The sequence below is a fragment of the Dipodomys merriami genome, unplaced genomic scaffold, assembly GCF_024711535.1.
Source record: "Dipodomys merriami isolate MVZ:Mamm:240054 unplaced genomic scaffold, mDipMer1.0.p SCAF_1143, whole genome shotgun sequence".
NCBI lineage: Eukaryota > Metazoa > Chordata > Mammalia > Rodentia > Heteromyidae > Dipodomys > Dipodomys merriami.
The window spans coordinates 68,412-88,690 of NW_027202431.1; the positions used below are offsets into that span (position 1 = coordinate 68,412).

At 41.3% G+C, this 20,279-nt stretch overlaps 1 long non-coding RNA gene across 3 annotated transcripts in view; it reads right to left on the reverse strand.

The window, feature by feature from the left end:
- LOC138822768 (uncharacterized) overlaps positions 1–18,020 on the reverse strand; it is a 52,907-nt gene extending 34,887 nt beyond the window's left edge. For 2 of the 3 annotated variants that reach the window (XR_011370617.1, XR_011370618.1), the window contains exons 1-8: positions 17,988–18,020; positions 17,682–17,759; positions 15,915–16,277; positions 11,664–11,785; positions 10,111–10,149; positions 3,712–3,778; positions 3,348–3,451; positions 533–697 (exon numbers count right to left, since the gene is read on the reverse strand). This is a non-coding gene — a long non-coding RNA (uncharacterized lncRNA). Of the gene's footprint in view, positions 1–532; positions 698–2,641; positions 2,728–3,347; positions 3,452–3,711; positions 3,779–10,110; positions 10,150–11,663; positions 11,786–15,914; positions 16,278–17,681; positions 17,760–17,987 lie in introns of those variants that run through there. The other variant, XR_011370619.1, reaches the window with a different exon arrangement.
- Positions 18,021–20,279: the final 2,259 nt, after the last annotated feature.

Here is a 20,279-nt window from a genome sequence, read left to right on the forward strand (position 1 = left end):
CTGGATAGTCATCTTGGCTTCCTGTAGTACTTTTTTTCTTTCTGTATTTTTTGACTGTTGTGGGGCTTGAACTCAGGACTTTTGTGCTGTCCCTGAGCCTCTTTGTACTCAAGCCTTGTGCTCTACCATTTGTGCCATAGCGCCACTTCTGGGTTTTGAGTGCTTAATTGGACATAAGAGTCTCACAAGGACTTTTCTGTCTGGGCTGGCTTCCAACTGAGGTCCTCAGATCTCAGCCTCCTGAGTAGTTAGAGCCATAGGACACTTATCTCACTTGTTAGGTTTTAAAAAAAGAGATAGCCGAGTAAGAACAGCACCATGCATGTGCTATTCAGGTAAGGGACTAGTTTTATTCAGTAGACCTGCTGGGACCAGGCAAGGTTGGCACTCCACCTGGCTGGGAAAAGCCTTCGAATGAGAGAGAGTTGGGAAAGAGAGGAATGAGAGAAGAAAGAGCTAGAAAAGAGCAGAGAGAGCAGAGAGAGCAGAGAGAGAGCAGAGAGAGAGTGTCTGGGCCTGGGCTAGGCCTTACCTAGGGTACGTGCAGAGAAAGGTGTGGCCACATCAAATTCAGATATGACCTCAGTGGATGCAAATGTGACTTCTTCCAGGTGTCCCAGTTCCCAAGGTAATGCAGTTACTGGATGGAGACTTTGCTGTGAGGAGGGTGGAGTCTGCTTGCCATCCAGGAGCGGACCTTACAATATTAACCACCAAAAAAAAAAAAAAAAGATGAGCTATGGCTCAACTTGTAAAACTTCCATCCTAGAGGGGGGAAAAAGCCCAACACCTCAAGAAGACTGGCAGGTCAAGCCCTAGGATCACCATAAAAAATGAAAACCAGGGCTGGGAAGGTGGCTCAGTGGTAGAGGGCTTGCTTGCTTTGGATGCATGAGGCCCTGGTTCGATTTCTCAACATCACATAAGCAGAAAAAAAAGCTGCAAGTGGTGCTGTGGCTCAAATGGTAGAGGACCTGGAGCTGAAATGCTGAGGGATAGCACCCAGGCCCAGAGTTCAAGCCCAATGACCAGCCAAAATAAATAAATAAATAAAAGCCAAATACAAAGAAATAAAAACAACAACCAAAAATAAAAAGGAAGAGTTGTGCACTGGCTAAAGATGTAGTGCTTGCTAACTTGGGGGGGGGGGCGGAGGGGGAGAAAGCATGGAGACTGGAGACTGGCCAGGCCACTTTGAAGCCCTGGGATTAACACAAAGAATAAAAACAACAACAAAAAGGCAGAAAGTGAGCTTTGGCTCAAATAGACTATCAGCTTTAAATAAAAAACAAAAACTAAACAACACTGACCAGGCCCTGTGTTCAAGCCCTAGGTCCAGAACCAAAACATAAGAAAAACCTAGCCAGGTGCCAAAGGGTCACACCAGTAATCCTAGCTACTCATACTCAGGAGGCTGAGTTCTATGGATCACAGTTTGATGCAAGGAAGGAAAGTCCGAGAAACATAATAGACTACTTAGAAAAAGCTGGAAGTGCTGCTGTGGCTGAAGTGGTAGAGTGTTAGCCTTGAGCAAAAGAAGCTCAGGGACAGGGCCCAGGCAGAAGAGTTCAAGCCCCAAGGTCGGCAAAAAGGAACAAAGAAAAAAGAAAGTGAGTAATTAAGCTGTGGCTCAAGGTATGAAGCCTGCTAGCCTGGAGAAAAAAGGTAAAAAATGTAAACAAAAGTATTAAAAAATTATTCCCAGAACCACATGCTCCAGTGCACATTTCCCTACATCCTTAGTGTGCAGACAACCAGGCCAATGCCCCTGCTATATCCTGTATCTCTATTTCAATTTGAAATTATTTGAAATTTCAATTATTTGAAAACTGCCTTCTGAGAATTGCCACATAGGGACCACATTGAGAATTATTGACCTCAAAAATATTTATTAACATGATTTCTTTTATTCTTGTGATTTTTCTATGTCCTCATCATTACTTCCCTAGCACCTAGCAAATTACCTAGTATAAAAATATAGAGACATATCTGCTTATTGAACATCTACATGTATATTTGGGATAATAAGCTAGTTTATATAGGGTCATCAACACTGAGCAATTTTTACAATGGGCCTCATACTTTGTAAAAAACAAAAACAAAAACAAATAACACAATTTAACCCTCAAGAACTCTACATTTGCTAGTCAGCAGTCACTCATACCTCTAATCCTAGCTACTAAATGGAAGCAGGTGCTTGTGTTGTTAAAAATAGTAATGTTATAAAGGAAAAGCAGAGAATTATTATAGACTATAGGAGATCAAGTATACACAACTATATATAATTCATGATCATGTACTGGTATTAGTACTGGAGAAAAAAATGAGAGGGCAGAATTGAGCCAATTGTCAAGACTGAAATATAGACAAAGATTAAGCAAAAGTATGGCATTGTGATTAATTTACTGAAGCCGGTAACTACTGTGGATATGTAATAACAGGACATTTTTATCCTGAGGAGAGCAAGATTAAAATATGTAGGAATAGAGGACTATGATATATACAAGTTAATCTCAAATGTATGTCCACAAAGAGAACATACACACAAATAAGTGATTAAGCGAAAGAAGGAAAATGTTAACTATAGTGAATTTTCATAAAAAGCACACAAATACTGTTTATATTCTTTTTATGACTTTTCTTAAATTTGACCATTTTTAAACAATACTAGATTGAATAGTGAAGAGATGCACTTGAACTGCAGAAGATGAGTTCCCGAGGAGTGTTCTGAGAGGGTTTCATGGAGAAAGCAAACATTAGGGGATAAGAATAAAAGATCAAGTGTTACCATATGAAAAATTATGGAAATCCAAACATTCAGACTACAACAATAAAGTACCAAGAGTAAGAAAGTTCACAGACACAGAAAATAACTCAGGGCTACTGTGGGTTGAGGTAAGGAAAGAGGCATGAATGGTTTAATGGCCCAAAATTTCTGTCGAGGGTGATGGATATGTTTGGGATAAGATAAAGGTGATGGTTCTACAATACTGGAAATGTACTGAATGTCACTGAATTGTGGTTATAATAATAAATGTTATTACTATTTCCCTATAAAGAAAAAAATCATCCCATTTTAGAGGCTACTGTTTCCAGGAAACTCTCTGACATTATATACTCACAGGAAACTGTACTCTTTTTTTCTTACATTCAGTAGATTTTAAACATGTATTTCTTTATGTTTTTTTTTTCTTTTTGAGTTATAACCCTGCTAGAACAGGCTGGCCTGGAACTTTCTGCTACTTTGTTGCTTGAGGAATGTCTTTCTTTTACCCAAGACATTCCATAACAAAATTTATTTTCTAATAACAACAACAACCAAAAAGATCAAGTATTAGGGTCCTTACCCTAGGACTTAGGAGCAAACAGGACATCCTGATTATATCAGTTCCCTCTGTCCAGAGAGCATTGTGTGCCTGGGGCGTACTGGTTTACAGAATGTCTCCTGAGCCTGGGAAAGATAGGGATAAAAGGAAAAAGCATCCCATGTCCTGTGCATGAGCAGGCAATGGAATATATGTTGTATTAAATATTTCTCTGGATATAGCACCTCCCTGCCCACTCTGACCTTGGATATGCACATAGCTCACAAGTCACCAACAAAGAGCAAGGCTTTCGCTCTTACTTCCATATCGTAAATGGTTACTATCTCAGTTTTTATTCACTGAAGTGTCACAAATGAATCTCAATCACCAAGAAGTAATAACTTACCCTGGCCAGTTTGTCTGATTTGCAGGAGATGTGTTGGTAAAAACATCTGTTATCTCTTCAGAAAAATCTTCATCCCATGAAAAAAAATAAAGTTTTACATGAAAAACATTCCAGAAAAACTGCTGAGGATCACAAGAAAGGTGAGAAGGAAGAGGAGTGAATGCAGCAGAAGTATGCATAACAATTTAATGAGCATGGAATATGAGTGCTTATAGAATTTTTTCCTTTCCTTCTCAAGTTTTTATGATGCATTGTTATCATTATCCAGTCTTTTACTATTAAACTTAAATGCCCAATTAAGACAAACATTTCTGAGACTTTTCTTCCACCACTGGTTAAGCTGAAGCTACAGGCGTTAGGGATAATAATAATCACTCGGCCTTCTGAGATTTCTGGGCAGACTTTGTGGCCTTGCCAGCTCCAGCAGACTTATTGTCCACAGCTTTGATGCCACACAGCAACTGTCTCCTATCACAAACAGCAAGATGACCCAAAGGAGGATAGTCAGAGAAGCTCTCCACATACACAAGGCTTGCTGGAACCATATGAACCATGACAGCATCACTAGACTTCAGGAATTTAGGACTAGCTTCCAACTTCTTACAAGATCTCTGTTCAAGTTTCTCTTTCCACTCAGGAAACTTGCAAGCAATTTAAGCTGAATGACAATCCAGGACAGAGGCATAGTTAGCACTGATTTGGCCTGGATGGTTCAGGAAGGTCACCTGAGCAGTGAAGCTAAATGCTTCCTTGGGATCATTCTTGTTGTCATCACAAAAGTTGCCACACCAAACATCTTTGGCTGACATGCTTATAGAATTTTTTTGTGTATAGTATGTCGATAGATGTTCTTAATGGGCTTATAAGAGAGGTGGGCATTATCACACGTTGGCAATAAAGATAATGAAGGCTGGAAGAGGTCAAGAATTTCCACAAGATTTCTTAGCAAAGGTTAGGAGTTAAACCTTGGCCTCCACTCTCAATGCTCTTTGCGTCACATTACAGAATAATGAATGGAGAGTATGAAGCAGATATTGTATAAAGTAAATGGAATTCAGGGCTGGGAATGTGGCTTAGTAGTAGAGTGTTTGCCTAGCATGCATGAAGCCCTGGGTTTGATTCCTCAGTACCACACAAACAGAAAGAGACAGAAGTGACCCTGTGGCACAAATGGTAGAGCACTAGCCTTCAGCACAAAGAGGCTCAGGAACAGAACCCAGGCCCTGAGTTCAAGCCCCAGGACCAGAAAAAAAGAAAAGAAAAAGAATTTAAAAAATGGAATTCAAGTTATGGGAAGAGTTTCAGGCAGAGAAAATGAGTGCCAAGATTAGGGGGTGAAAGCATAGCAGGAAGTTTAGTATGATCACAGCATTTAATGTAAACAAAGGAAAAAAACAACAAAGTAGGATCCAGCAAAGACTGGGCCTTTACACCCTAGTAAGATTCCAAAGATTCTAACGAAGAGATGAGGAACCACTGAATGATTTTTAGAACAGAGACAAGTAAGATCAAATTTAAATCAAAGGAAGATAATTTTAGTGGCTGAGTAGAGAACTGATCAGCACTAATCTAGGAACAAAAAAGGAAGTAAAATTGAGGGAATAATCCATGATCCAAGTGAGCAAGGTGATGTTTAAATCAGCGGGAGAAAGGATTAATGTTGGAAGGGTGCTAAGGAAAATGTTATCTTGATGATGGGAAAGCAGAACACCTCACTGAAGAAACATGCAAACATATGGGTAAGTCAAGAGCAAACTATAATCAAGACAGCCAAACATACTGTCAGGAAATATTCCTTCTCTCTTTACACAAATAAATCCTATCCATTCACTCACTTTGAGACCAGCCTAAGGTTTTAGCCTTTAGAATCTATATATTTTTTAATCAGCAGTCTATAGCTTAAAGGGCAAATTGTTACTGCTTTATCTGACCATTGTCCCCAAAATTTCCCGGGATTGGCGGGAAGAATGTATCATAGCTCATTTGTGCCTCTCCATTGGCATTTAAGAGAAAGAATTAAAATGACTTAGCAATCCCAAGTATAAGATGGATTGTGAAGCTGATCTCATTAATACCATCCTTACCAATGTAACTCATTTAAACAACATTTAACTATATCCTAATATGAATAAAAATCTAAAACCTGACTCGTAGGTTGTCATCCAACTAAATCCTACTGGGTGCAAGAAATTAATCTGAAAATATAATGACATACCTATATCACAAAATATTGACAAAATGATCCAATAGCATGCAGAATTTTTTTTCACTTATATTTATCTCATTCTGTTCTAAAAAATTATTTAGTGTGTACTTAGAATGTAAATAATATTCCAATATATACATTTAATTTACAATGTTCAGATATACAATGTATTATGTTTGAGTGTTAATAAACTTATTTTTTGGTAAGTGTTGTGAACAAAATGAGGCAGGTCACTGCTGTGGCTCATGCCTGTAAACCTAGCTATTTGAGAGGTTGAGAATGGAGGATTATAATTTGAGGTCAGCCTTGGCAGCACAGTTTGTGAGATCCCTTCTCAGCCATAGCCTGTTATATTAGTATGTGCTCATCCTCCAACACTAATGTGAGAGTCCAAAATTAAGAGGATCTCAGTTCCAGCCCAGCATGGGCAGAAAATTTTAGGAGATTCCATCTCAACAGAGAGGCTGGACACAGTGGCAAGTGTCTGTGATCCTAACAATGACAGGAAGATGAAATCGGTAATTGTAGTTCAGGCATGCATCTTCCGATTTTGGGAGAGTCCTTCCTTTTTCCAAAGTCCCTCCAAAGCCCACACTTTATTCCTTTATTTATTTATTTTGTTATTGTTGTTTTTGGTGCCAGGACCACAGCTTGAACTCAGCTGATGTCTTACTAATCTGAACCACAACACCAGTCTGTCTTTTTCTTGCTAAGTGGAGATAGATCTAAACAGAATTTTCTGCCTGGCTGGCTTTAAACGTCCATCCTCCAGGTCTCAGCCTCCTGAGTAGCTGATTATAGTCGTGAGCCACCAGCACCATCCTACATAATTTCGATGCAACTTCTCCTCATCTCAATGCCAGTCACCAAATGCAAAGCCTCAGGCAAGTACTGTACCATGGAGTTACACCCCTAGCCTAATACTGGGCCACAATCCTGCCCAATATATACTTAATTCTGTGGAAAGTATTTGGTAGTGATCTTCCACCATTGTTTTACTTTGTTATGATGGTACTGGGGTTTGAGCTCAGCTCACTCAAACTTAGTAAGCAGACACTCTACCACTGAGCCATGCCTTGGGCCCTGCTTTCCCTTGACTATTTTCAGGGAGAGTATGGTTTCCTGCCTGGATGCATGCCTGAACTACAATTACCGATTTCATCTTCCTGTCATTGTTAGGATCACAGACACTTGCCACTGTGTCCAAAAATGCTGATAGAAAAAGATGACCAACACTACCGCAACAGCAGGTTCCTACATTTATCCCCCGTCAGCTACATCCGTTTTTATAGTACTTCATTGAGATATCATTAAATGCCAACATCACTGCTGAATTCTCAACAAATATCACTGAGGAGGGCTGGCACAGAGTGAGAGGAGTTGGGCAGGAGTCTCTTTTCAGAGTCATTTCTGGTGAATATATTAGACAAAAATCCAACTGTTTAGAAAATCCTTCAGAGTCCTCTGAATGGTATTTAAAGTTCAGGATTCCCATTCCTACACCAAACAGATGCTGATTACATGAACAAATGCAGTTAATTGCACAAAAAAAGTTTATAAATAACACAACTGTCATATTGAGGACTAATTAGAAAGAATGCAACTATCTAAACACATCACAATGGCTTTATGTGTTTCCTAAGTTAAGACTTCTAAAAAGCAGATTTTTTAATCTATTATATCTTTGGAATCATTAAAATAATTACCATCCCTTGCTTATGACTATTATGCCACTTATTGAATACATTATTTCATTTTTGTTTTGTTTTGTTTTGTTTTTGCCAGTCTCGGGGTCTGAACTCTGGGCCTGGGCACTGTCCCTCAGCTCTTCAGCTCTTCAGCTCAAGGCTAGTGCTCTACCACTTGAGCCACAGTGCCACTTCTGGCTTTTTCTGCTTATGTGGTACTGAGGAATCGAACCCAAGGCCTCATGCATGCAAGGCAAGCACTCTACCACTGAGACACCTTCCCAGCCTCTGAATAAAGTATTTCATTTAGTACTTATTTTAACAACCTGTAAGGAATTAGATTGGGTTACCTTACAGATGAGAAAAGAGCTCAGTATCACAGGTCACATGGCTTTAGTAAAAGACAGATCTTTATTTTGACTCAGTGGATAACTCCAAAGCCCATCATAGTTAACTGCCATCTCAATACTTCAGAAGAACATTAAGAACTTATGTTCAAAAAATCTTTTTTTCTTTTTTTGTGCAAGTCCTAGGGCATGAACTCAGGGTGTGGGTGCTGTCCCTGAGCTTCTTCAGCTCAAATCTAACACTCTATCACTTGAGCTACAGCTCCATTTTGGGCTTTTGGTAGTTACCTGGGGATGAGTCTCACAGACTTTGCTGGTGAGCTGGCTTTAAACCCATCCGGGGTCTCAGTTTCCTGAGTATCTAGGTTTACAGGTGTGAGCCACCAGTACCTGGTCAGAAAACATTTTCTAATCAGGAATCAAGCTTTTACATAGACTAAGGAATCATTTATTAGTAAGATGTTATACAATTGTCTAGTCTGACTTCTTAAACACGATGCTGAAGACAACAAACAAAAAAGAAAATGTCCCAGTCTGCATAAAATCCATACTAAAGGAGTAAGAAAAGTTTCTCACTGAGAAATATTTGCTTTGTAGAAAACTTGAAGACTAGTTATTTTACAGTTGATGAGAAATAGAAAAAAATCAAATGAGGTTTAGAGATATCAGTGGCAAGCACACTGACAGTTCAAAGAAGTAAAACAGAGAGCCATCTTTAAAAGCACTGACATTTGGAAAATTTTAATCTGGCAGCTCTCAAACATGCTCGTCTCAGGACCTCTTAATACTCTTAAATTTTGAGAGCTCCCAAAGAGCTAATTAAAAAGGTAAGGTGGCTCAGTGGTAGAGTGCTTGCCTTGCATGCATGAGGTCCTGGGTTCGATTCCTCGGCACCACATAAGTAGAAAAAGCCAGAGGTGGCACTGTGGCTCAAGTGAGAGAGCGCTAGCCTTGAGCTGAAGAGCTGAGGGACAGTGCCCAGACCCAGAGTTTAGGCCCCGCAACCGACAAAAAAAAATGTAAGTAGAGCCAGGAACTGGTGCCTCTCACCAGTAATCCTGGCTACACACTCAGGAGACTGAGATCTATAGATTGCTATTAAAAGGTAGCTGGAGCAGGAAAGTCAATGAGATTCTTATCTCCAATAAACCACTCAGAAAACAAAACAAAACAAACCCAGAAGTACAACTATAACTCAAGTGGTAGACTGCAGCTCCGGATCAATGCCTAAGTGCTGAATTCAAGCCCCAGGACTGGCACAAAAATAAATAAATTAAATAAAAAATAGGGGATACACATGCATTAGCATGTGCACGCACACACACAAGAGAAACAGACAGATATGTTAAAAAGTAGAACTCAGGTAATGAGCAAAGCATCAGGTATTGAGTCCTAGTTTCACAACCCAAACAAAAGAAAATTTAGAACTCAAGTGCTTATGGTAGTTTTGTAAATTTAAGAACAAAAACACTGGGGATGGGAAGGTGGCTCAGTGGTAGAGTGTTTGTCTTGTATGCATGAGGCCTTGAGTTCAATTACTGAGCACCACATAAGCAGAAAAAGTTGTAAGTGGCGCTGTGGCTCAAGTGGTAGAATACTAGCACTGAGCTAAAGAGCTGAGGGTCAGCACCCAAGCCCAGAGTTTACTCCCCACAACTCACCAAAAAGAAAGAAAAGAAACACTACTTATTAATATACGCTTATTGAAAAACACTGTATTTTCCAAAAAAGGTAAAATTTCAGCAGAATAGTCCCATTGTTTTACATCTTTAATAAATCTCTTCATCCTTTAGCCTAATGAAAGACACCTGTATTCTCTCATCTGCTTTTATACTGTCTGTTGGGTTATGTTGTTTCAAGTATATGCAGAAAAACTACCTTACAAAGTCACTTAGTTAGAAAAGGAAGAAGTATTTTAGTTGCCTTCTCAGATTATCAATAAAGCTAATGCTGGCATACTCCTTAATATTACACTAAAACTCAACTAGTGGTCATCTCTTAAAATTTAGTTGTAATGAGATACATAGCAATGAGCCTGAAGCTATACCATAAGATTTTCTGCTTGGATGTATTAAATTAAAATCAGTTAGTCTTTTCTTTTCTTTTGCCTGTACATGATTTGCTAACATCACACATTAAATAATGGGAAAATACTCACACCGAGTGACACAAATCTTCCAAATGCTGACCAACTGTCCTGAAATCAATGAATATAGCTGTTATTATCAACACAGATTTCATCAGCATAGTCTGTAAACAGCACTGGGAAGCTACAAAGCTCAACAGAGCAATAAATACATTCTACAAAATTGAAACTTAGTTTGAATGTGTATCATGACTCATACATCGTTGCTTTTCTCATTGAAAAGGCTCATTTCATTCACTTTTAAGAAATGTTCACCAAATAAAATTCTAGTCTCTATGACCACTTGTATACTTCAGAGTGAAAATGTCATTCCATGGCAAAGTAAATAGTTCATTTAAACACTACAAATGGGCTAGGCACTGGTGGCTCATGCTTGTAATCCTAGCTACTGAGGAAATTAAGATCTAAGGATCATGGGTCAAAGCCAGTCCAGACAGAAAAGTCTGTGAGACTCTTATCTCCAATAAACTACTCAGAAGAAGCCAGAAGTGGTGCAGTGGTTCAAGTGGTAGAGCACTACCCATGAGCAAAAAAGCTTAGGGCAACATCCAAGCCCTGAGTTCAAATCCTAGGACCAGCTTTAAAAAAAAGACAAAACTTAGTTCATTGGATTCCACTTTCTTAAAATAGCCAATTAGCAGAGAATATGTCTTAGAAATATATCTAATTAAATGTTAAAATTAAACAACCCTTAAGATTCATTTGTCCAGAAATTACATTTTATACTAACTGCCACATTACCTAATTACTATAAAAAATGAGCAGCTTCAACATTCATATTTTCTAAGAGATACAGGCTTTAAATTGTGGAGGCAGGGAGGGGGAAGAGTGCCACTCACGTTTTAGGTACTACCAACTTTTCTGCCTCAATTCAAGATGGAATTAAGGATCCCACAAGTCATGAGGCACAGATGAAGTATCCAGAGATATAAAGAAACATCAGCCAAACTGAGGACAAACTCTGAAAAAGCAATCTTTAACTGTAATCACTGGCAGGGGTGTATGAACAATATCAGTATGAGGGATGATAAGAGAAGTCTGACAGGGAAAAAAAAAAGAAGACATAAGCAAGAGGCTGACGTGTTTGAACACCTAGATGGGGGAAAGTTGCAAAAAAAATTCTACATGAAAATTCTTACTGCAAAAAAGAGAGAGATGCAGGGTACCAGTGGCTATCCCTGTCAGACTGCTACTAAGGCAGCTGAGATCTGGGGATCATAGTTGGAAGCCAGCGTAGGAAGAAAACTCCGTGAGACTCCTATCTCTAATCACACACAAAAAAAAGCTGGAAGTAGAGGTGTGGCTCAAGTCCTTAAAGGTCTAACTTTAAGCAAAGAAGGTCAGGGACAGCAAGCAGACCTTGAGTTCAAGCCCCAGGACCAGCACAGGTGTTGTGCGTGCACACACACAAACACACAAATCACTCTAGTAATAATAAATAATCTAGTAATAATAATAATAATAATAATAATAATAATATATAATAATACCCTAGTAATAATAAATACTCTAGTAATAATAAATACATTGCATCTTCCCACTCCGATTCTGAATTTTCATATTACCTTTTTTCTCTTCTTCCTCTTCCTCAAAAAATTCTGCTAGGGAAAATGCTTCTGAGTTGTTCTAATTCAAATATTAGAGCCTCTAATTCTTCTCCACTCAGAGAGTTAAGGAAAGATTTCACCTGAATGAAAATAATAAAATATTGTGTAAATATTAATGAAAAAAATCTCATAAGGAGAAAAGACTGAAGAGCTCATGCCAGCACAGCTCTGTGTGTGTGTGTGTGAGTGTGTGTGTGTGTATGTGTGTGTGTGTTTGTGTTGGTCCTAGGGCTTGAACTCAAGGCCTGGGTGCTTACCTTTTGTGCTCAAGTCTAGCACTCCATTATTTGAACCACAGCACAACTTCCAGGTTTTTGGTGTTTAATTGGAGATAAAAGTCTCACAGACACTCTTATCTGAGCTGGCTTCCCACCATAATCATCAGATTTCAGTCTCCTAAGTAGCTAGGATTGCAGTACCCAGTTCTAATTTTTTTTTATTTTTTACAGATCCTGGAGCTTGACCCGGGAGCTATCCCTGAGGCTCTTTGTTCTCAAGGATAGCGATATACACTTGGAGCTACAAGACTACTTCCAGCTTTCTGAGTTGTTTATCAAAAATAACCTGTCTGGTCTGGCTTTCAATTAACCTCAGATCTCAGCCTCCTGAGCTAGGATTAGAGCCAGAACTAATTTTTTTAATAACCGTAACACTAGGATAGTGTTTATTACTAGGATACGGTTTAGTAACAGTAGCACAGAAGACGCTAACAGAGCTAAAAACAAGAAACCAACATCCCTGGCTCTTTCTCCCTCCTTTCTTCTCCAACCCTTCACTTCTGAGCTAAACCAGCAGCTGCCCACAGAGGCTGATTCTCTAGAGAGATGTATGCATTCTACGGCTGTATCTAAAAAATGCCCCCGGTTGTTTCATTTCTCCTATCTCTGCATGGTGAGTGGGGAGCCCAAGGCCAGACAGTTCTTTGCTTCCCAAAGTAACATGCTCTGCTACACTGGATTTGCCCACCAGGGGTGCTGTTCGCTGAGAGCCCTGCCCACAGAAATTCCACAGGCCACTCAAGTCCCCTCCCTGGGCCTTTGGCTTCCCTACCCCAAAAACTCAGGTTGAAGGAATGATTGTCAGTCCACATTCCCTACAACCACATGCTTTCACCATTATTCACCATATTCCACCCATCTCATCTATTAGGATCCCTTCCATCTTTCTACCGTTTCTCTCACATTTCTTTTTTTCTTTTTTGGCCTCGGTCGTGGGGCTTGTACTCTGGGCCTGGGCGCTGTCCCTCAGCTCTTCAGGTCAAGGCTAGCGCTCTAACACTTGAGCCACAGTGCCACTTTCGGCTTTTTCTTTTTGCTTATGTGGTGCTGAGGGCCTCAGGCATGCAAGGCAAGCACTCTACCACTGAGTCACCTTCTCAGCCCCACACATTTCTATGACCTTTTTAATTACAAAGAAATCAATAGAAGAAAAATAGAGCCAAAAGAAAGCATTACGAAACTCTGAATACTTTCCATCTCTTTTCCACTTGGAGGAGAAACTGTTGGTGTTCAGGAGAAAGGAATTGAGGTTCTCAGGAAACTACAAGAAGGCAAGAGGGCTGACAAGAGAAAGAAAACCATCCTTAAACATGAATGCAAGGGTAGGAATGTCGCTTAGTGGTAGAGTGCTTGCCTAGCATGCATGAAGCCATGGGTTGGATTCCTCTGGACCATATACACAGAAAAAACTGGATATGGGGCTGTGGCTCAAGTGGTAGAGTGCTAGCCTTGAGCAAAAGGATCTCAGGGACAGTGCCCAGGTCCTGAGTTCAACCCCCAAGTCTGACAAAAAAAAAAAAAAAAGAATGCAGCCAGGTGTCAGTGATACACACCTGTAATCCTAGCTACTTGGGAGGCTGAACGGATCTGAAAATCACTGTGCAAAGTTTGATCCCTTTTGCCCAGAGACACCGGCACCCATTTATCTCAAGGAAAAGCAACAAAGGCCCTTCAGGGATGCTATAGGTCTCTAAGATTGAAGCCTCCCCGCCCCCACTTCTGAAGGACATGAAGGAGACACAAAGCTATTGTGCAGATGGCATTATCTCTGAAGAACACCTGGCTATTGTGGGAAGGAGATGCACAGGGGGTCAAGGATGGAGATGATCTACAAAGTGCGTTCTGTTGGAGATCAAAGAAGGATCGCTTCAGAGGAACTTCACACTTGGAGAATCCAAAAAGGAACTTATGTCAAGATGGAGGAAACCCACACTTTCCTTCTGTGGCCATCAAAGAGATGCCAAGGTCTCTGCTGTGTGCTTTCCCATTTTCTCACATACTGCCTGGGTCCTATAATAGCCCACACTATGTAATCCTCACCACTAAATTCCCATGAGAATTCACCTCAAGTGAAGGTAAAGTCTACTTTGTACTGTGTGGGCTATGGCCCTAAGCAGGATATAAATCCATCCAAGACATGTTTACAATCTGGATCTGAAGCAAAAACAAAACAAAACAAAACAAAACAAAAAACCCATGGCCTGAATCTGGATGCTAGTGGCTCATGCCTATAATCCTAGCTCTTCAGAAAGGCAGAGACCTTGGTTTGAAGCCAGCCTAGGCAGAAAAGTCTGTGAGAGCCTGATCTCCAATGAATCAGCAAAGAATTGGGAACAGGAGCTGGGAAGGTGGCTTAGTGGTAGAGTGCTTGCCTACCATGGCTGAATCCCTGGGTTCAATTCCTCAGGGCCACATACACAGAAAAGCCAGAAATAGCGCTGTGGTTCAAGTGGTAGAATACTAGCCTTGACCAAAAGAAGCTTAGGAACAGTGCCCAGGACCTGAATTCAAGCTCCACGACTGGCAAAAAAGGGTTGGAAATGGAGCTGTGGTTGATATGGTAAAGTACCAGTCTTAAGCAATAAAAGCCAAATGAGAGCTCCAGGCCCTGAGTCCAAGCCCTAGTACTAGCACAATTATAAATGCACACGCACACACACACACACACACACACACACACACACACACACACACACACACACAGAGTTTAGAAGGGGGAAGAAATGAATTAGAAAGGGTTGAGAGAAGGTTGAGACGATATGAATTCCTGCTGATCTTGTCACCACAGTGAGTCAGGCAAAAGTTCTGTTTCCTTTCCAGCTATGCTGACTCACTCCTCTAGAGGTAGAGATAGGAGAACCATAGTGGAAGGCTAGCCAAGACAAAATTTAGTGAGAATCTACCGAAAAAGGAGGAAGAGGAGGACGAGGAGGACGAGGAGGAGGAGAAGGAGGAGGAGGAGGAGGAACAGGAGGAGGAAGAGGGGGAGGGGAGGAGGAGCAGGAGGAGGAGGAGGAAGAGGAGGAGGAGAGAAGGAGGAGGAAGAAGAGGAGGAGGAGGAGGAAAAGACACTGGTGGCTCACATATGTACTACTAGCTATTAGGAGGCTGAGATCTGAAGGTCAAATTCTCAGCCAGCCCAAACAGAAAACCCTCTGAGTCTTATATCCAACCATCCAGCAAAAGACAGGAAGTAGAGGTGTGGCTCAAGGGGTAGAATGCCAGCCTTGAGCCTCAAAGCCCTGAATTCAAACTATAATACAAATACTTAAAAACAAATCCAGACATGATAATGCATGACTATAATCCCAGCTACTCTGGAGGCAAAGGTAGAATGACTGTGGTCCAAGGTCAGTAGGAGTAAAAACATGATACCCCTATCTGAGGGAAACAAAGAAAGAAAGAAACCCCAAAAGTAAACAGGACTGAGGGTATAGGTAATATAGTAGAGTACTTGCCTGGTAAATGTGAGACCTTAAATTCAATCCCAAGCACCACAAAATAATCCAGTTTTGTTTGTAGTTTCTTAGGTATCTCTGGGAAGGTATGTGGAAAAGAGATTTCCCAAATAGAAAAGGGACCCTCTGGACACTGGTGGCTCATGCCTTTAATCCTAGCTACTCAGGAGGCTGAGATCTGAGGATCACAGTTCAAAGCCAGCCAATGCAGGAACATCTGTGAGACTCATCTCCAATTAACCACCAGAAAACCAGAAGTGTGCTGTGACTCAAGTTGTAGGGAACTGAAGAGCTCAAGATCAGTCCCCAGACCCAGAGCTCAAGTCGCATGACTGACAAAAAAAAGAAAGAAAAAGAAAGAAAAGGGAACCCTACTAGATTTTCCATGCCCCACTGTGACCCTTGAGGAAATTAGATTAACAATACAAGCTTGAAGTCATTCACAAAACCTCACACAAGTTAGCTGATAGTACCTTGCCAGTTGCCAGGAGTGGGAGAATTTGACGGCTTCTGCCAAACAGAGAATTAGGGGCTTCGTAAGTGACCTTCATGTCTCTATGTGGGTTGGAGCTCCTCATTCACAAACTGGTCACTTGGATGAAGGGTAGCCTAGCAACTTCTCTATTATCCTTTTATTGTTTTTCTTCTTTTTTTTTTTTTTTGCTACTGTTATGCAAGAGTGGCACAGTGGATCTGGATTGGCAAAGGAGTTTTGTGACATGGAAGTCTGCTCTTCGTGATCCTATTTAAGATATTCATTCTGGTCATAGATTTACCAGAAAGAGTCACTTTTTATTCCCATACCTATTTACTTCTCTGAGGCAGAAATGTTTACTCTACATGTGGAAAAAAGAAAAAGAAAAAGAAAGTGTTAGAAAGAAGGCAGTTCTGTGGGTTTTTGAAACAGTTGACTCAACTTCTTGTGGTTCAGCCCATTATTTGTTGTTATTGATGTGGGGCTTGAACTCTGGTCCTGGGTGCTGTCCCTCAGCTCTTCAGCTCAAGGCGAGCACTCTATCAGTTGAGCCATAGTGCCACTTCCAGTTTTCTGGTGGTTTACTGGAGATAAGAGTCTCACAGACTTTACTGCCCACGCTGGCTTTGAACCAGGATCCTCAGCTCTCATGTCTTCTGAGTAGCTAGGATTAAAGGTGTGAGTCACCAGCACCCAGCCAGACTGTTTATTTTTTAGGCGGGTTATACCCTCACTCCTAATTCCAGCTTAATTTTTTGAATATATTTTCTAACTTCCCTATTACCTTACCCTGCCTATATTATCCCAACTATGGTTTCTTTTGAATTGTTAATAGATTGCAGAAAATTTAGTAGAAATCATATCTTGAATTTGGAGGGTAAGCTCATGCAAACATGTTTGCCAGTCCTGGGGATTGAACTCAGGACCTGAGCACTGTCCCTTGATCAAGGCTAACACTCTACCACTTGAGTCATAGCTTCACATAGCTTTTTGGTGGTTCATTGGAGATAAAAGTTTCATGGGCTTTCCTGCCTGGGTTGGCTTTGAACCACAATCCTCATATCTCAGCCTCCTGAGTAGCTAGGATGACAGATGTGAGCCACCAGTACTTGGCTCATATATTGAATTTTCAATGTGAATCTTTTCTCAGGCTGATGAATGGGATTTTCTCCTGCAAAGCTGAGAAGAGACAGTACCTACAACTTCAGATCAGCCCAGCAATTCTGAGTTAATAACTAACCACTCTAGCACACTGTTGCTAGGCAAAGATATCCAGTAGTCAGGGTGAATTAAACACATTTTCCAACACACAACATTTTTGCTTATAATCATCTTTTCACATACAACTCCATCACACATTAGGGAGCACCTGAGAAAACTCAAACAAGGCTGGGGAAAAGAAAAAAAGACAATTACAATTCGGGCACTGATGGCTCACAACAGTAATCCTAGCTACTCAGGAGACTAATATTTGAGGATCATGGTTCAAAGCCAGCCCAGGCTGGAATGTCCTTAAGACTTTTATCTCCAATGTACCACCAAAAAGCCAGAAGTGGAACTGTGGCACAAGGGGTAGTATACTAGCCTTGAGTAGAAAAATTCAGAAACAGAGCCCAGGTCCTGAGTTCAAGCCTCAGGACCAGAACATGCACCCGTGCGTGATTGCGTGCATGCATGCGTGCACATGTGCACGCACGCACGCACACACACACACACACACACACACACACACACACACACACACACACACACACAAATGGCTCACCATTTCCTTCCCAAGATACCTGGCTCCAGAAAGCACCACAGCATCACTATTTGCAGTGCCCATGAGACAATCGACATCCTATAAAAGACAAGTGTTGTGTTTAGATCAAATGTTTGCTCTTGTATGTAAAGCATGGTTACCTTGACAATGAAGGCCACCCGTATGAAGCACTAAGCACTGTCCCGTATGAAGTTTGCCATGTATGTCAATTCACTTCATCCTGGCAGTAATTAGCTTGAAAGGAAAGCTATGATGCTCTCATTTAACAGAGCAGAAAGTTGAGAATGAAGGAATACAGGATCTTACTCATAAACAGTCCTTAAGATGGTGACAGGCCTGTAGCCTGGGTAACCTAGTTCTGAAATCAAGTTCCAAAAAGAATGTCCTCATTATAATGACCTCACAATTCTAGTTGACCAAGAACTCAGGGAGGGGCAACGATGTGTGCCAGGGGAAGGCAGCAAATGTGATAATCTTGGTGATGGGCTGGACCTATCAGTTGTGAAATAACCAAAAAACAACTTGGAACACATAGGAGTGAATTCAGCAGGAGCATCTGCTCCAGGTCTCAGCAGGAAACAAATGCCCCATGGAAAGCCCAGTACTAGTAGATCATGCCTATTATCCTAGCTATTCAGGCAGCTGAGGTTTGAAGATCAAGATTTGAAGCCAGCCTTGGCAGAAAAGTCTGTAAGACTCTGATCTCCAATTGATCAAAAAGGAAGAAGTGGAGCTCTCTTGAGTAAATCAAAACAAGCAAGAGAGACTCAGAGTCTAAGTACTTGTACACCCCCCCCCACACACAAACAAATTCAGTTCACTTTTGTGAACCAACTGGAAGAAAGAAGTGATGGGTAGGAGATTAAAGAATAAACAAGGGCCACTGAGCCACATGGAGATTGGCAGCAAAAGAGAGCTGTGGATTCCCCGAGGTCAAAGGAGATGAAAGCTCAGAAGAAGTGCTATCAGAGTCCACAGAGAGTCAGATTTGTGCACCAGGGGCCCTCCATCAGGGGCCACAAAGATGGAACCCATGATGATTACCAGTGTCACACTGAATCAAGAAAGCACTAGAGAAGCGCCTAGGCCTCCTTCCTGCCTCCCACCGACCCAACCCAGCCAAACACATTCAAGTGTAGTAGTTCACTGGCCCCTTTCCATGTGAGACCAACCAGCAAAACTCATCCAGGTGAAGTGTTCTAGAAGGACCAATCTCCCAGGAGAGGAAATGGGTCAGAAGAGCTTCAAAATAGATTTGGAGAGAGCTGAAAACTCAATTATATAAGACAGCTTTGGCCGAGGAATGGTAACCCAGTGGAAACTTTCACTGTAACCTTCACCGTACAATGTGAATGGTTGACACCCGCAGAGAAAGGAGAGGTTCCCCAATGCCCCACTGAGCAGCATCAAGCAGAGAAAATTAAAAGATTCTCTTCATTTGAATGAAGGTCAAGCACATCTCTACCAAATCTGTAGAAGAGTGTGCTGTAGCATACTGCTTTATTTTGTTGTTGTCTTCTCTGGAGGCTGGCACTGGGACGTGAACTCAGGGTCTGGGCTTGTCCCTGAATCTTTTTTGCTTGTTTGTATGTTTTGCTCAGGGCTACCACTTTTCCACTCGGGCTACATCTCCATTTCTGGCTTTCTGGGTTGATTAATTGGAGATAAAAATCTCATGATGGAGCTGGGAAAGTGGCTCAGTGGTAGAGCATTTGCCTTGCATGCCTGAAGACCTGGGTTCAATTCCTCAGCACCACATAAGCAAAAAGAAAAAAGCCGGAAGTGGCACTGTGGCTCAAGTGGTAGAGTGCTATACTTGAGGGACAGCGCACAGCCCAGAGTTCAGGCCCCACCACTGGACCCCCCCCCCAAAAAAAAATTAAACAAAAGAAACCACCAGAAGTGGAGCTGTGACTCAAGTGGTAGAGTGCCAGCCTTGAGCAAAAAATAATTCAGGGACAGTGTCCAGGACTGGTACAAAAAGAAAAAGCAAGAAAACAAACAAAAAAACAGCCAATAATAAGCAGAAAGCCCACAAGGGTGAAAACAAAGATGGGATGAATAAATCTTTTCAATGCTAACAAAGCAATTGTTCCCAGAGAAGGATAAATGAGTAGATAAACCTACTGGGAGCTTCTATTCTGGATGCTTGGGTCTCTGCAGAGAACAGAAATTTTAGAAGAAGAAAAAGCAAAGAAAGATGGAAAAGGAAGTAGGAGGCGGGCTTCACTCTGAAGCTTCACCTCTTCCTCTTCCTCCCTGTCACTCTAATGCCTCCAAGTCCATTCATCCCCAGGACCTAGGTTTGCTCAGGTAAGGGATTTGCAGAGAAAGAACTCTCCCATCTCTCCCCTGTTTCTTGTCTGTGCTTTTTGGTGGATTAACTTTGTTGGTCCTGAGTAATAGCCTAAAGTTCATCTGTCATGCAGCCATCAAAGATAAATAAAACCAGGTGCCAATGCCTCACACCTGTAATCCTAGCTACTCAGGAAGCTGAGATCTGAGGGTCACAGTTCAGAGCCAGCCTAGGCAGGAAAGTCCATGAGATTCTTATCTTCCATAAACCACCAGAAAACCAGATGTGGCGCTGTGGCTCAA